We start from the raw sequence: 16928 nt of genomic DNA, 5'->3' as shown, positions 1-16928 counted from the left end.
CAGTAACTAAGCCATGTCCAGCTCTCTGTGACCACCTGGACTGCAGCATGCCAGGATTCTCTGTCCTTACCATCTCCCAGAGTTTGCTCAAATTCATGTCCATTGAGTTGGTGATGCTATCTAACCATCTCATCCTCTGTTGCTCCCTTCTCCTTTTGCCTTCAATCTTTCCCAGCATCAGGGTCTTTTCCAATGAGTCGGCTCTTTGCATCAAGTGGCTAAAGTATTGAAGCTCCAACTTCAGCAACAATCCTTCCATTGGCAGTCCTTCAGGGTTGATTTCCTTTAGTATTGACTGGTTTGATCTCCTTGCAGTCCAAAGAACTTAAGTGGATCCGAAGACTTAAACCACAATGGCAGAAAGTCTGGAAATTAGGAAACACTGCTCAGTCTTTGAGGAGGTGGTGGTTCACATCCAGGGATTTTTGTGGGCAGGGACCCAGCTGATGCTCTTGCTCAAGGGCAGACCTGGGTAGATGGGTTTAAGTCACAGGAAGGCACAACTGAGCTTACTTGGTGGCAGAAGTGATAGTTAGAGACATTCAAAACCTGAGGGTCAGGACTTCCATCGAAGTCCAGTGATTAAGACTCCCCATTCCAATACAGGGGGTGCAGGTTGTCAGGGAGTTAAGATCCCACATGCTTCACGGCCAAAAAACTAAAACATAAAACAAAAGCAATTCTGTAACAAATTCAATAAAGTCTTTAAAAATGATCCACATCAAAACAGTCTAAAAAAAAATCTTGAGTGTCCATCAACAGATGAATGGATAAACAAAATGTGGTATGCACATACCATGGAATATTATACAGCTTTAAAAAGGAAAGAAACTCTGACACATGCTACAGCATAGATGACTCTTAAAGACATTCAGTTCAGTTCAGTTCAGTCGCTCAGTCGTGTCCGACTCTTTGCGACCCCATGAATCGCAGCATGCCAGGCCTCCCTGTCCATCACCAACTCCCGGAGTTCACTCAGACTCCCGTCCATCGAGGCAGTGATGCCATCTAGCCATCTCATCCTCCGTCATCCCCTTCTCCTCCTGCCCCCAATCCCTCCCAGCATCAGAGTCTTTTCTGATGAGTTAACTCTTCACATGAGGTGGCCAAAGTACTGGAGTTTCAGCTTTAGCATCATTCCTTCCAAAGAAATCCCAGGGCTGATCTCCTTTAGAATGGACTGGTTGGATCTCCTTGCAGTCCAAGGGACTCTCAAGTGTCTTCTCCAACACCATAGTTCAAAAGCATCAATTCTTCGGTGCTCAGCCTTCTTCACAGTCCAACTCACATCCATACATGACCACAGGAAAAACCATAGCCTTGACTAGATGGATCTTAGTCGGCAAAGTAATGTCTCTGCTTTTGAACACATTACACTAAGTGAAATAAGCCAGACACAAAAGAACAAATGCTATGGGGTTCCATCTACTTGAGATACCTAAAGTAGTCAAGCTCATAGAGACAGAAACAACGATGGTTACCAGAGTCTGGGGGGACAAAAGAATGAGGAGTTATTGTTTAATAGGTACAGTTTCTTTCACATAATGAAAAAGTTTTGGAGCTGGATGGTGGGAAGTTCATATAACAACAAGCAAATGTACTCAATGCCACAGAACTATACGCTTTAAAATGATTCAAATGGTAACAGTATGCTACTTCATCACAATAAAATATAATTTAAAGACAAACAAACAAGGTCTGCGCTATGAGATGATAGGATTCCCACCATTGGCAGTGAACAAAGGGAGACCAGATATCAGGGGAAATGCATGGGCACTCGTGAGTTTGGGTGGGAGTTGGACTGAGTGGCCTTTAAGATCCTTTTCAGTTCATAAGTTTTGATTTATTTTTAACATTTTGGAGGCATTTACTAGGCATGCATTCTCTTGTTGAGTCTCTATCAGTCTGTAAGAAAGCACTGTCGTAGTCTCCATCTTATAAACAGGAAAAGGAGGCATACAGATCTCCAGTCTGTGCTCAAGCCCTTCCGGGTTCTAAGGCTGAGGATGGGGGCTCCAGAGACAGCACTGTGGTAAAGCACAAGGACTGCACCGAGGGTGAAACCTAGAGGCTTGGTGACTTACATGAAGCTGCGCTGAGCTAGCCAGGTCTTCCAGTAACTCCATACTGCCTCCTTACTCTTTATTCCTCCTCCCTGGGGGCATCAAATGCCCCCAACAGCTTCTGAGGATGTTAAGAAAGTCAAGATGTCCTATGAGAGGCGTGAAGCCTGAACCAACACTGACTGTATCATTATTGTCTTTCAGGGTCAATTTCTCTGATTAATAAGCAGGAAGCAGGCTACCTTGCTATTTCCATCACAATCTTCCATGTCACCACCTTTATGTTTCTTTACTTAAAAGGTGATTGAAAATAATGGCTGGAGAATACAACCGCTTCCATACACTCAATGCCCATTTTAATTTTATGAGCATTGCACTCTGTATTTGAGATGGTCTTTAAATGCTTTGAAGCAGACTCGACCAGCACTGCCCAATAGAAATACAGTGCCATTAATGTAATTTAAAATTTTCTGGTTGCCACATTAAAAATAGTAAAAGAAACAGAGAAATGAATGTTAATAATATATGTTGTTTATTCCAATTTATTCAATATATTTATGATGAGATATTTTATATTCTTTTTTCAAGCATGCATGCTCAGTTGCTCAGTCATGTCTGCTATAGCCCACCAGGCTCCTCTGTCCATGAGATTTTCCAGGCGAAAATACTGGAGTAGGTTGCCATTTCCTACTCCAGGGGATCTTCCCGACCCAGCGATAGACCCCAGGTCTCCCGCATCTTCTGCATTGGCAGGGAGATTCTTTAACACTGTGCCACAAGCTCACTTTACCCTTTTCTCATATTGTCCTTGAAATCAGTGTATATTTCTTACTCACAGCACATCTCAGTTTAGACCAGGCATGTTTCAGGAAGTCTACTCAACATTCTGTAATGGCCTGCTTGGGAAGAAAATAAAAAAAAAAAATGGATACATGTATATTCCTAACTGATTTGCTTTGCCATACACCTGAAACTAATATAACACTGTAAATCAACTATACTCCAATATAATTTTTTTTAATTTTTAAAAGTTATGTTCATGCTATACTGTAGTCTATTAACTATGAAGGGGATCCCTGGGTTGGGAAGATCCCCTGGAGTAGGAAATGGCAACCCACTCCAGTATACTCACCTGGAGGATTCCGTGGTCAGAGGAGCCTGACAAGCTACAATCTATGGAGCTGCAAAGAGTTGGACATGATGAGCTCACACACATAACATTATGTCTAAACTGCAAACCATCATCTGACTTTGCAGGGTGGCCACAAACCTTCAATTCATTAAAAAACAAAACAAAACGCAATATCTGCGAAGCCTGTTAGAGCAAAGTGCAATAAAGCAAGGTATGCCTGTATTTTAAGTCATTTTACTCTTTTATGATTCCTTATTTCCTTCCCTCCACCCCATCTCTCCTTAATTTTTCCGGTTGCCATCATTGTGATAACACGAGCACAGAGCTGAGACTCAGGTCCCCTACAAGCCAGCCCCAGGTGCCATTGCTATGCTATGTGACTCAGCAAATCAACATCCACTGTGGCTTCAGTTTCCTCCTCTGTGTAACGAGGAGGTTGGGTTATTCAAGTAGTCATTCAGTCCTTCAGACAGTCAGTCAACAAACATCCAGTGCCTGGAAGCACTGACCACTGTCCTGGGTGCTCTCTGATCATCATTTCCTTCTGATTCCATGGTCTTCTGCTCCCTGTGACTTCTGGGTGGTTGTTTCTCTGTTGCCATGTGCTGGATCTCACAGATTGAAGATTTCTGTTCCCAAAAGAAACCAGAGACTCCTCAGGCAGATCAGACAGTCCATGCTAGTGAATTTCTCAGTAGCAGTGGCCTCCTTAGTTGACTTTAGAGGTTTTGACCTACATCCATCTAAGCTCTTTGTACCCATGGCACTGAGAGGGTAGAGGGAGGAAAAGGTGAAGCAAACAAAAAATTCCCTAAATTGATCTTCTATCTAGAAATATGATTTATAACTGTTATCAGTTAGTTCTTGGGGGCTTCCTAGGTGGCACAGTGGTAAAGAATCTGCCTGCTAATGCAAGAGACTCAGATTATCTTCCCGGGTGGGGAAGATCCCCTGGAGAAGGAACTGGCAACCCACTCCAGTATTCTTGCCTGGAAAATTCCTTGGACAGAAGAGTCTGGTAGGCGACAATTCATGGAGTTGCAGAGTCAGACCCAACTGAGCATGCATGCCAGTACTTGGTGAGGGGGCATGGGGTGGCTACAGAACGATACCCTTCACCACTTTGGCAAGGAGGAACTTTAGCTTCCTTCTGGGTGTTATAAGTCCAAAGTCTGCTCACATCAGAGGTGGCTGTCACCTGAAAGAGAGGGGAGGATGCCCAGCTTCCCAAAATCTGACTGATAATGGATTGAAAGTAACAATTTTCCAATTAAAGAAAAAAAAAAATGGACCTTGAAGGCATTCTGCTAAGTAAATGCATTGCATGTGTGGGTGCTAAGTCACTCGGTCGTGTCCGACATTTTGCAAATCTGAGTCTTTGTGACCCAGTGGACTATAGCCCGCCAGGCTCCTCTGTCAAAGGGATTCTCCAGGCAAGAATACTGGAGTGGGTTGCCATTCCCTTCTCCAGGGGAATGAACCCGGGTCTCTTACATCTGATAGGCAGGCGAGTTCTTTACCACTAGCACCACCTGTAAGTAAACAGACAGAAAAAGACAAATACCACATGATCTCATATAGACGTAGACTCTAATAAAACCTAACTCAGAAAAAGAGAACAGATTTGTGTTTCCGGGAGGTAGAGGGGAGAGGGGAATTGGATGGACTCAAAAGGTACAAACTTCCAGTTACAAGATAAATAAGTCCTGGGAATTAATGTACCATGTGATGACTACAATTAAAGCCACTGTATAGTATATATGAAAGTTAGTAACAGATACAGATCCTTAATGCTCTCATCAGGAATAAAAAATATTTTGTAATTGTATGAGGTGATGGATGTTAACTAAACTTATTATGGTAACATTTTGCAACATACATACTTCAAGTCATTAAGCATACAGCTTAACAGTCACACAGAACTATGTGTCAATTACATTTCAATAAAACTGGGGGAATAAAACAATGGGCTGTTCAGAAATGGTCTTGAAATCTGGAAGTGAAAGGAGAGTCAGAGATGGAAACCTCAGCAGCACCTGTCTGTGCAGAGAGGTAGGAAGAGGCACCCTCTGCAAAGCCTCAATGTCCCCTCCTGTGACAGCCCCCTAGAAACCAGGACACATTGAAGTCGTGAGCGCTGATCCAGGGCTATATTTTGGTGCCTATAGCTGGTTTTATTGTTGTTTAGTTGCCAAGTCATGCCCGATTCTTTGGTGATCCCCATGGACTATAGCCTGCCAGGCTCCTCTGTCCATAGGTTTTCCCAGGCAAGAATACTGGAGTGGGTTACCATTTCCTTCTCCAGGGGATCTTCCCAACTCAGGGATCGAACCCGTGTCTCCTGCTTTTGCAGGTAGATTCTTTACCTCTGAGCCACCAGGGAAGTCTGCCTTTGGCTGGGCAGTTGTGTAAAAGCCTGTTACTTATCTTGTTGCCCTGAGAAATCTGATTCATTTGGTCTCTCTGGTTCTGGTTGTCTGCTCACTAGGTCACTATCTGGTCACGCTTTGGTTTCTAGGAGGATTAGCTCACCAAAAGAGGACACGTGAGGCCCCAGCACATTTATTTCTCACTGTGATTCCTGGGTAACTTGGCATTCCAGTCCAACACATCAATTTGGGGAGTCTGATAAATACAAATCAGCCCCTGATCATGAAAATACTCTCAAGGCACCAACAGAAGCAGGGCTGCTGAATCTGGAAGTCTGCAGCTCGTACCCTGGACTGTGTGATCAGTCACCGTGTGTCAATGAATGCCATTTAGCAGGAAGTGGCTGTGTCTCCAGAGGTCACCCTCAGATTGTTGTTGTTCGATCGCTCAGCCATATCTGAGTCTTTTGTGACCCCATGGACTATAGTCTGCCAGGCTTCTCTGTCCATGTGATTCTCCAGGCAAAAATACTATAGTGGGTAGCCATTCCCTTCTCCAAGGGATCTTCCCAACCTAGGGATAGAACCCATGTCTCTTGCATTGGCTGGTGGATTCTCCACCACTGAGCCACCAGGGAAGTCCCACCTCCAGATAGTGGCTTATTATCTGACACGTTTTTGAGCACTGTCTTAGCTGCTAGACACTGAGTTGAGTTTGGGGGAACACCAGGCCCCTGCTTCCTTGGAGCCTCTGGTTTGGTTTTCTAGAGCAGATTTCAGAGAAATTCAAATAACAACCCTCTCTGACCTCTCCGCAAACCTAAAAACTACCTTTTTAAAAAAAATAGGTGCAGATCAAAGGGAAGTTCTGCAGTTCTCTTTTGTTACACCCTGGGGTTTTGCTGACATGAAGGTTGTCGTTTAATGAGTGCTTCTCTACGACAGGGCCTCTCTTGAAATCTGGCTCCATCTTTGCTGTTGCTGCCTAGGCAGAGGAGAAAGTAATACAGCTGGGCACTCTGAAGCCCGGTAAGGACCCGCTGGGAGGCAGGAAGGGAGAAGTCCAGTGCGTGAGCACACAAGAGACAGATCCTCCCTAACCTTGAGCCATTATGGAGTAACCAGGGATCCAGCTGGGTTCAGAGGTTTTCATCTCGTTCAGATGAACTCTGCTTGGATATGCCCAGCCCAGCTGATGTCCTTGTGCAAAGAGCCTTTCATGGGCATTACGTGGAAGCCGCTGGCAACCCCATCACTTGTTTACATACCCTATTTAACCTCCCAAGAGGCTTCTACAGGGACGATCTCAGCTTTATTTATCTCCCATGGACCTGACAAGTCACTCTGCGTTGATTAAGGGAAGGGTGGGTTCAGCCCTGTATCAGAATCTATCTACTTTCAGGCCAGAGACACATGTATGAAACCAGATGTCTCAGAGAGGTGGCGGGGACAGTAAGATAAGCTGGGAGTGACCTGCAAAGGAGACCACACCCATCCCCAAACCCAGGCAAAGAGAGGCTCTTAAAGGGACCACATGAGCTGTGTTTGTTTCCCAAATGTGCTTTGATTGTTCAGAACATTCAAGGAGATGACGGTGCCCTACAGGAGACTGTCATACAACGTAGCTAATTGAGGACATGGCATTGTCTGGTGGCAACTAATAGCATGTGTCCTTTCCATGTTCTCTAGGAGATGATTCCTTAAGCGTGGCCGTTTTACGTAGGCAATTTAGAAGCAACACTTCGAGGTATTGTTGAAATAAAGCAGAGCTGTGTACGAATCGCCTCGTCCTTGACTTCCCTCATCCTTGACATCCTTAAGAATCCACTTGCCAGTGCAGGGAACACAGATTCGATCCCTAGTCCAAGAAGATCCCACCTGCCATGGGGCAACTAAACCCATGCACCACAACTACTGAAGTCCATGTGCCTAGGGTCCATGCTCCACAATAAGAGAAGCCACTGCAAAGAGAAGCTTGTACACTGCAGCTAGAGAGTAGCCACTGCTTGCCACAGCTAGAGAAGGCCCGCGTGAAGCAATGAAGACTCAGTGCAGCCAAAAAAAAAAAGAATTGTTTCATCCTAAAATACAGATTCTCAGGTACTTGCTCCCAAAGCTTGTGATTCAGGTCAGGGAATATGCATTTATATAATCAACTCTCTTCACCAATACCTCCCTGGTACCCCCATATACATGTCAGGTGATTCTGACATGCACTCTCAGAGGACCCCACTTTGAGAAAGTCTGTGAAAAGGGCCCTGGGCTCATCAACTGAAGCCGTGTATTTGAAAAAAGCCATGTGACCTCAGAGAAGTCCATTCACCTCTCTGGGCCTTCATTTCTGTGTCTATGCAATGAGGGAAGTGATCTTCAGACCCTTGCCAGGACACGTATTCTAGGAGTTCAGGCATATTCACAATATCCCCCCAAGGCTGTGGTTGTTCTGAATCCCTAGAATGGGAACCAACCTTCAGACTGAGCTTACCCTAAAGGGGAACAGTTGATAAACCAAAGAACTTTCTCCTGTTCTCTTACAAGGATTAGGTCTTTTGGGAGAGACAATTGTTGTTTAGTTGCTCAGTTGTGTCTGACTCTTTGCGACCCCATGGACTTTAGCCTGCCAGGCTTTTGTGTCCATGGGATTTCCCAGGCAAGAATACTGGAGTGAATTGCCATTCCCTTCTCAGGGGATCTTCCTGAGCCAGGGATCAAACACGTGTCTCCTGCACTGGCAGGCAGATTCTTTACTACTGAACCACCAAGGGAAGCCCAAGCAGAGACAATATGATGCTTCATTTTAACACAGTCACATTTGTTTCCAAGTAACTCTAAGCACTTTCACAGGCATCATTTATTTTTGCCTTTTCTAAGGCTGGGAAAGGATGAGCTTCCTCGTTTACTGAAAAAGGACTGAGGCAAAGGGAGATGGGAGAGGCAGCCCATCTATCCCTAACTCCTATGCTTTCACCTCCATCCTCTGAATCTTCAGAGCAACAACATCAACTCACTCGGAGCCACCATCTGCTCTGTGTCTGCTAGCGATGAACATCGTATCTCTCTATGAGATACCTGAACAGGCCATCTCTCTGCTACAGTATTCTGTGAGTTTATCTCACACGAACACATGGCAGGAGCAATTTGCGCAGTTCCTGTACTCTTTAGAGTGAGCACAATCCTTCTGAAAGAAATTTGAAACTTCTGTCCTTTGTGTTTTTATTAGATTTGGTCGCTACCACCCCCAGCTAACTGATAACATCAAATGGAGCCTTAACTTCCTGACTCAGAGCCTTGGAATGTAGTTCTGAATCATCACTTCTCTGTGTTGCTGCCTGATTATTGCAATAGGAGGAAAAATGGCACGTGCATAAGAAAAGACCTTACCTGTGATTCCTGAGGTTCGTAGCTCCATTTCATACCCTCTGTTCCCTTCCCCTTTCTGGTTTTACAAAGAGTAGGCCTGAGATTATAGGTCTAGCTCTGGATGAACCCTCTTGGACTCCCACCTTACTCAGATGTACAAGGCTATTCCCAGGTGGCTCAGTGAGTAAAGAATCTGCCTGTGATGCAGGAGACTCAGGAGATGCAGGTTCAATCCCTGGGTTGGGAGGAGCCCCTAAAGAAGGAAATGGCAACGCTTTCCAGTATTTTTGCCTGGAAAATCCCGTGGACAAAGGAGCATGGCGGGTTACAGTCCACGGGGTCACAAAGAGTTGGACATGACTAAGCACAACACTTGTATGTATGTATAAGGCTGTTTGGAAAAGGCAATGGCACCCCACTCCAGTATTCTTGCCTGGAAAATCCCATGGACGGAGGAGCCTGGTAGGCTACAGTCCATGGGGACGGAGGAGCCTGGTAGGCTACAGTCCATGGGGTCGCTAAGAGTCGGACACGACTGAGCAACTTCACTTTCACTTTTCACTTTCATGCATTGGAGAAGGAAATGGCAACCCACTCCAGTATTCTTGCCTGAAGAATCCCAGGGACGGTGGAGCCTGATGGGCTGCCGTCTGTGGTGTCGCACAGAGTCGGACACGATTGAAGCAACTTAGCAGCAGCAGCAGCATAAGGCTATTACTTACAAAGGCTTCATTAATAATCACCTGCTGTATCTTGGGAAATTCTTGTATAAGATCACAAAATTTTCTAGCAGATGCTGTACAATTGCTATAAGGTTATGGTTTTTGTCTTCATTTAGAATTATTCGATCCCCTGGGTTGGAAAGATCCCCTGGAGGAGGGCATGGCAACCCACTCCAGTATTCTTGCCTGGAGAATCTCATGGGCAGAGAAGCCTGTCAGGCTACAGTCCATATGGTTGCAAAGAGTCAGACACAACTGAAGCAACTTAGCACATGCCTGCATTTCATCTATTGGTAGCTCAGTTCTATGGCAATAGCCCTGTGCCAACAGCTAAAGCTTTGATCTTGATAGAGATCACTGTTTTACAAGAAATAATCCTGTTCTTTCTTCTCTACCTGTATCACCTTCCAGGCTTGCAGCCAGCACTTTCAAAACATCCCTGAACACCAGAAAGAAGAGGAGGGGAAAAGGGGGATTGTGAAAAAGCCAGAATAGATGCCATGAAGTTTGTATGTTCTTTTACCTGAGGCAGTCCTCTTTGTGTGAGCCCCATACACTGATTATTTTACAAACAATTCCAAGAAGTTGACTTCTAAAGCCTTAGCAGGAAAGACAGTGTTGCTATAAGACAGATCCTGACAGTGTACCATATGGCAACCTTTAGAAACAGCAAAGTTGGAAAAGCTGAAACTTGATACTCTTTTCTGTTGAAGAAGGCAGAGAAGTACCTAAAACATTCTAGACATTTTTCTACTCCAGATCATTACAATGTAAAAATGTAAAAGAGATGAAAATCTCTCAGCTATTTGAGAAGTTTCATCCCCAGAAAGTAGCTAAATTTAACCATGGTTAAACATTGATTGTCAGTAAATCTTAAGTCTCTGGAGTGTCCTGGTTAATGGAACATCGGTGAGCTAAAAATAAGAGCTATTTCCCCCGATCCCCCTAAACTAAGCTAAATAATTCCCAGAACCTTTTTCTCTACTTCCACAGTTTGGGGAATGTACCTAATTTTGCAATAAAACATGTCAGTCTTCCCAAACACGTGCTATGTATTTAAGTCGGTGGGGGAAGAAAGGAGGGTGTATTTAAAGGTAAGGTGATGGACAGGGAGGCCTGGCGTGCTGCGATTCATGGGGTCGCAAAGAGTCAGACACGACTGAGCGACTGAACTGAACTGAACTGAAAGCTGACCTTTTAAGAATTTTTGAGCTTTCAACAATCCTTGACACATAACTGGTTTCCTATTGCAAATGTGATGGGCAAATACTGTGAAAATTTTAGGAAAAAAAATATGTATTGTTGTTTAGTCACTAGGTCCTGTCCAACTTTTTTTTAACCCCATGGACTATAGCCCACCAGGCTCTTCTGTCAATGGATCCTCCAGGCAAGAATACACCTGTGGGCTGCCATGACCTCTTCCAGGGGATCTTCCCAACCGAGGGATCAAACCCAGGTGTCCTATGTTTCCTGCATTGGCATGCAAGTTCTTTACCACTAGCTCCACTTGGGAGGCCCTCCAGAACCTTATATTGTATATTGATGTATTTGTGTGCTGTGTTTACATAAGAGGCATTATACTAAAGGTGTGATTTTGTAATTTAGCAGTATTTTTGGAATCTAATTGTGTTGCTATATTGACCAAGTGAATTTCTTTTAACTGCTGAGTAGTATTCCATTGTATTACTATACCGTATTTTATTTATTATCCTCTCTCTTTTTAGTGGATACTTGAAAGTGTTAATCGCTCAGTTGTATCTGATTCTTTGTGATCCCATGGACTGCAACCTGCCAGGCTCCTCTGTCGCTGGAAAATTCCAAGCAATATTTCTGGAATGGGTAGCCATTCCCTTCACCAGGGGATCTTCCTGACCCCAGGATTGAACCTGGCTCTCCTGTATTGCAGGCAGATTCTTTACCACCTGAACTACCAGAGAAGCCTGAGTGGATATTTAGGATTGTTAACAATTTTTCACTACCTCCAACAACATTGCAATAAATGTCCTATGTGTCTCAAGACTCCAAATTCCTACAAGAGGAAATTGTGGATCCAAGGCTACGCCCACATTGCCTCTCAAGTGGCTCCACCGTCTTGAAGTATGAAAACAGAATCCAGAAGTTCCCACTTCTCAGCAGTCTCAATAATGCTTCACCTACCAGACATTTCAAAATGCTCAGTATATTAGGTATACAATGGTATCTCTTCAATGTTTTCATTAGTAGACGCCTGATGAAAACTGTGTTCGAGCATCTTCTTACATGTTTTTCCTCTTTTATGAATTGCTTATTCATATCCTTTGCTCATTTTTCTAAAGTGTGTTTATTTCTTTGTTTGTTTGTTTCCCTACATATATCTGTTATACCCATTCTTTGTTACATAAGTTGCAAAATTTTCTCCTAGTCTTCAGCTTGCCTTTCATGTTGTTTGGGATGTCTGGTTTTGTTTTGTTTTAAAATTTTTTTTTGAATTATAGTTGATTTGCAATGTTGCATTAGTTTCAAATATACAGCAAAGTGATTTGGCTATACATATTTGTGTATATATATTATATATATATATGCACTTCCCTGGTGGCTCAGTGGTAAAAAACCTGCCTGCTAATGCAGAAGGCATGGGTTCCACCTCTAGGTCAGGAAGACCCCCTGGATAGGAAGTGACAACCTACTCCAGTAGTCTTGCCTGGGAAATCCCATGGGCAGAGAAGAGTGGCAAGTTATAATCCTTAGGGTCTGAAAAAAGTCAAACAGGACTCAGTAACCAAACAACCACAATATATAAGTATATATATATTCTTTTTTTCTCTTCCATTATAGGTTATCTCAAGATATTGAATATAGTTCCCTGTGTTATATAGTAAGTCCTTGTTGGTTATCTCGGAGAAGGCAATGGCACCCCACTCCAGTACTCTTGCCTGGAAAATCCCATGGACGGAGGAGCCTGGTAGGCTGCAGTCCATGGGGTCGCTAAGAGTCGGACAAGACTGAGTGACTTCACTTTCACTTTTCACTTTCATGCATTGGAGAAGGAAATGGCAACCCACTCCCGTGTTCTTGCTTGGAGAATCCCAGGGACGGCATAGCCTGGTGGGCTGCCGTCTATGGTTGATAATCATGTTTGTTTTCTATGTTGGGGTATCTTTTATTTTTCAGATGCTTTTTCATACTTTAGATAATATTTATTCATTAATTTGATTTAAATTGTTAGGCCTTTTACTGTGTGAGTTTTGCTTTCCATGACTTATTTAAGGTTCCAAATGGCAACCCACTCCAGTACTCTCGCCTGGAAAATCCCATGGACGGAGGAGCGTTATAAGCTACAATCCATGGGGTCGCAAATAGTCAGACACGACTGAGCGACTTCACTTTCACTTTCACTCCCTGGGATCATAATGATATTTTGCTATACATTTTGCCTAATATTCTATAATTTGTATTTTTGAAGGTTGAAGTTTTTAATTCATCTAAACTGTAATTTTGTGCTTTTATTTATTTTATCTATATATATCCAATTCTCTCAATACTATTTATTAAATAGTCCATTTTTCTCTATCGAATTGAAATGCTTCTATATTGTATACCAATTTCCTAGGATTGTTTCTGAATTCTTTTTTAAATTATGTTTTTTTTTTACCTAGTTCTAGTCTAGTCTTACAACAAAATGACACTGACTTACCTGCTCTGAAGTGTGTTTGTGTGTTTGTTTACAACTTGCATATACATCTATATCTATATACATATCCTGCTGCCCTTACTGAAAAACTGCAGCAGGAAAGTGTAGGTACAATCTGAGAGTCACACAATGGAATATAGCAATTAAAAGAAACTGAAGTTGTTCACATCAACATGGATAAACTTCCCAAATGTACCACTGAGTAAGAAAAACAAGCTGCATAAAAATGTCGTGGAGAATACCATTTATATAAAGCTCAACAATATGGAAAACAATATTCAACGTAGTTCAGGCAGTGGCAACAGCAGGAATACATAAACAGTATAAACTAAAAGGAAATACATGTGAGTGATAAAAACCAAATTCAGAATTAAAGGTGGATTTACCATGAAATCACTGCCTTGTGTAACTGAATGAAGCTATGAGCCATGCTGTGTAGGGCCACCCAAGACTGACAGGTCATAGTGGAGAATTTTGACAAAACATGGTCCACTGGCAGAGGGAATGGCAAACCACTCCAGAGTCCTTGCCGTGAGAACCTCATGAACTGTATAAAAAGGCAAAAAGAATCGACCCCAAACGATGAGCCCCCCCAGGCCAGAAGGTGTCCAACATGCTCCTGGGGAAGAGTGGAGGACAATTACTATTAGCTCCAAAAAGAATGAATTGGCTGGACCAAAACGGAAATGACACCCAGTTGTGGATATATCTGGTGACGGAAGTAAAATCCGATGCTGTAAAGAACAGTATTGCAAACTCAGGGGGATGATGAGGGACAGGGAGGCCTGGTGTGCTGCAGTCCGCGGGATGGCAAAGAGCTGGTCACGACTTGGTGATTGAACAACAACTATGAAGCTTAAGCTCCGGCCTCTCACTTACACAGAACCTTTTCAAGGTCCTGTACTTGAATTCGATTTTGTAATTTTGTACTTGTTTTTTCAAAGAGGCTCTCCTCTCCCAAGTGTATTAGCCTCAGGCCTATCCCTAGAGGAGGATAAGGAAGGAGATTGGAGGGAAGAGAGAAAGGAGGAGGGTGAGAAGAGGAGAGGGATGAGGAGGGGAGGGGAAATGAGGGGAAAACAAGTCTCTCCCCAAAGATGCTGGCTCCCCAGTGCCTGCCCTGGAATTGCTGTCCAGCGCTTGGGTGCCCGTGCCTGATGGCATGTTTACTGTAAACTGGAGGATGGGACAGTTCTTGGATTTTACTTGATTGACAGTCCAGGACCTTGCACAGCTTCAGGCCTGGAGGACGTGGAACAGAAGCCACGTGACAGGGAGAAGTTCCCAGGAGGGCTGGGCTGCTATATTTCACCCTCAGACCATTCTTCCAGCCCTGGTATGCCATGTACACCAACATGGAGCACACAGAATGCAGAGCGTGGCCAGGAGTTCTTCAGACCAGAGGCTGAGTGCTCCCGGGTTGTGTCCAGGAGAATGGTTTGGGACACCAAGCCACCCTTGGAGCCACATTTCTGCTCCAGTTCCAAATGTCCTTCTTTTACTCAAAATGCATACCGTTAAAGAAAGAACAAACTAACTAGAACAAAAAAGTTATTGTAACAACAGCAACAGAAATATACACCTTGTAACAACAGCAATAGAAATATACACCTTGAACACCTTTTCATGTGATGAAATATTCTTCTACAACATTTAAAAAGAATTTATTGAAGTATAGTTGACTAACAATGTTATATTCACTTCTGCTGCACAACAAAGTGACTCAGTTATGCATATATATACATTCTTTTGCATATTCTTTTCCATGGTTTATCACAGGATATTGAATATATTAATAGTTCCTTGTGCTATGCAGTAGGTCCTTGTTGTTTATCCATCCTACATGTAAGAGCTTGCACTGCTAATCCCAAACTCCTAATCCATCACCTCCACACACCCTCTTCCCCTTGGCAACCACAAGTTTGTTCTCTCTGTGGGTCTGTTTTGTTTTATAGATATGTTCATTTGTGTTGTATTTTAGACTCCACGTATAAATGATATCATATGTATTTGTCTTTCTCTTTCTGGCTTATCTCACTTAGTATGATCTCTAGGTCCCTCTATGTTGCTCAAATGGCATTATTTCATTCTTTTTAATAGCTGAATAGTATTTTATTGTATAGAGGCTTCCCTGGTGGCTCAGACAGTAAAGAATCCACCTGCAATGCAGGAGACCCAGGCTCGATCCCAGAGTTAGGACGATCCATTGTATATATGTACCACGTCTTTTTTGTACATTCACCTGTCGATGGACAATTAGGTAGTTTTTGTGCCTTGGCTATTGCGTACAGTGCTGCTATGAGCATAGGGGTGCATGTATCTTTTTGAGTTACGGTTTTGTACAGATATATGCCCAGGAGTGGGATTGCAGGATCATATGGCAACTCTATTTTTAGTTTTTTGAGAAACCTCTGTATTGGTTCCCAAAGTAGCTGTGCCAATATGCATTCCTACCAATAGTGTAGGAGGGTGCGCTTTTCTCCACACCCTCTCCAGCATTTATTGTCTTCTATAAAATTTTTAATGGCTACACAGGACATGTCAAAATTGATTAAATGGTCACTATTGAGCGCCAAAGAATTGATGCTTTTGAACTGTGGTGTTGGAGAAGACTCTTGAGAGTCCCTTGGACTGCAAGGAGATCCAACCAGTCCATTGTGAAGGAGATCAACCCTGGGATTTCTTTGGAAGGAATGATGCCAAAGCTGAAACTCCAGTACTTTGGCCACCTCATGCGAAGAGTTGACTCATTGGAAAAGACTCTGATGCTGGGAGGGATTGGGGGCAGGAGGGGAAGGGGACGACAGAGGATGAGGTGGCTGGATGGCATCACAGACTCGATGGACATGAGACTGAGTGAACTCCGGGAGTTGGTGATGGACAGGGAGGCCTGGCGTTTTGCGGTTCATGGGGTTGCAAAGAGTTGGACACGACTGCGCGACTGAACTGAACTGAACTGATTGAGTCACTATTGTTAGATATTTAGATGGGTCCTAGTCTCTGCTCAATGCAAGCATTGCTATAACGGAACCCTAGCATATAACCCTAAGGAATTCTTAGAAAAAATTCTCAGAAGTGAACTTCCTTTGTCAAAGAGGCTGAATATTCTCAAGGCTTTTGAGATGTGTTACCAAGTATACTATCAAAAGTCTACATCAGTTCACACACACTCCAGTATAAGAAGCCCGTATGAAACTGAAACCAATGCTAACATTTACATTGAACAAAAGTATGTTGTCCACTGGATAGATTTAAAAATAGCACCTCATAGCTTTAATTTGCCATCAGTCCAAGATTCAACTGCCTCATGTTCATTGGACACTTGAGTTTCTTCTGAGTTGATTTACTGAGTTGTGCTTTACTCTGTCCTCCATTGAGACATTCCTCTTTTTCTTATTGATTAGTAACAACTTTTCATATGTTATGACATTAAGTCTTTTTCATGTATGTTGTTAATGCTTTCCTTTTTGTTTTGCCATTTGCCCATATGGTTTATTGTGGTTTTGACACCTTGTTCAGTTGCTAAGTCACATCCATTTCCATGGTTTATTTTTGAAATTTGGGGGGACTCTCTTTTTCTCCAAAAAGTTAGTCATTTCATGAAAGTCAGCT

At 43.2% G+C, this 16928-nt stretch overlaps 1 long non-coding RNA gene across 3 annotated transcripts in view; it reads left to right on the top strand.

The window, feature by feature from the left end:
* LOC128052559 (uncharacterized) overlaps positions 1–16928 on the top strand; it is a 51325-nt gene that overhangs the window by 15510 nt on the left and 18887 nt on the right. Inside the window, exons 4-5 of one of the 3 annotated variants that reach the window (XR_008199825.1) lie at positions 8785–8959; positions 11371–11832. This is a non-coding gene — a long non-coding RNA (uncharacterized LOC128052559). Of the gene's footprint in view, positions 1–8784; positions 8960–10057; positions 10475–11370; positions 11833–16928 lie in introns of those variants that run through there. The other 2 variants (XR_008199826.1, XR_008199827.1) reach the window with 2 other exon arrangements.

Source organism: Budorcas taxicolor, chromosome 8, assembly GCF_023091745.1.
Source record: "Budorcas taxicolor isolate Tak-1 chromosome 8, Takin1.1, whole genome shotgun sequence".
NCBI classification, from domain to species: domain Eukaryota; kingdom Metazoa; phylum Chordata; class Mammalia; order Artiodactyla; family Bovidae; genus Budorcas; species Budorcas taxicolor.
Note: the sequence above shows the minus strand (reverse complement) of the source record. Positions and strands in the feature narration are given on the sequence as shown.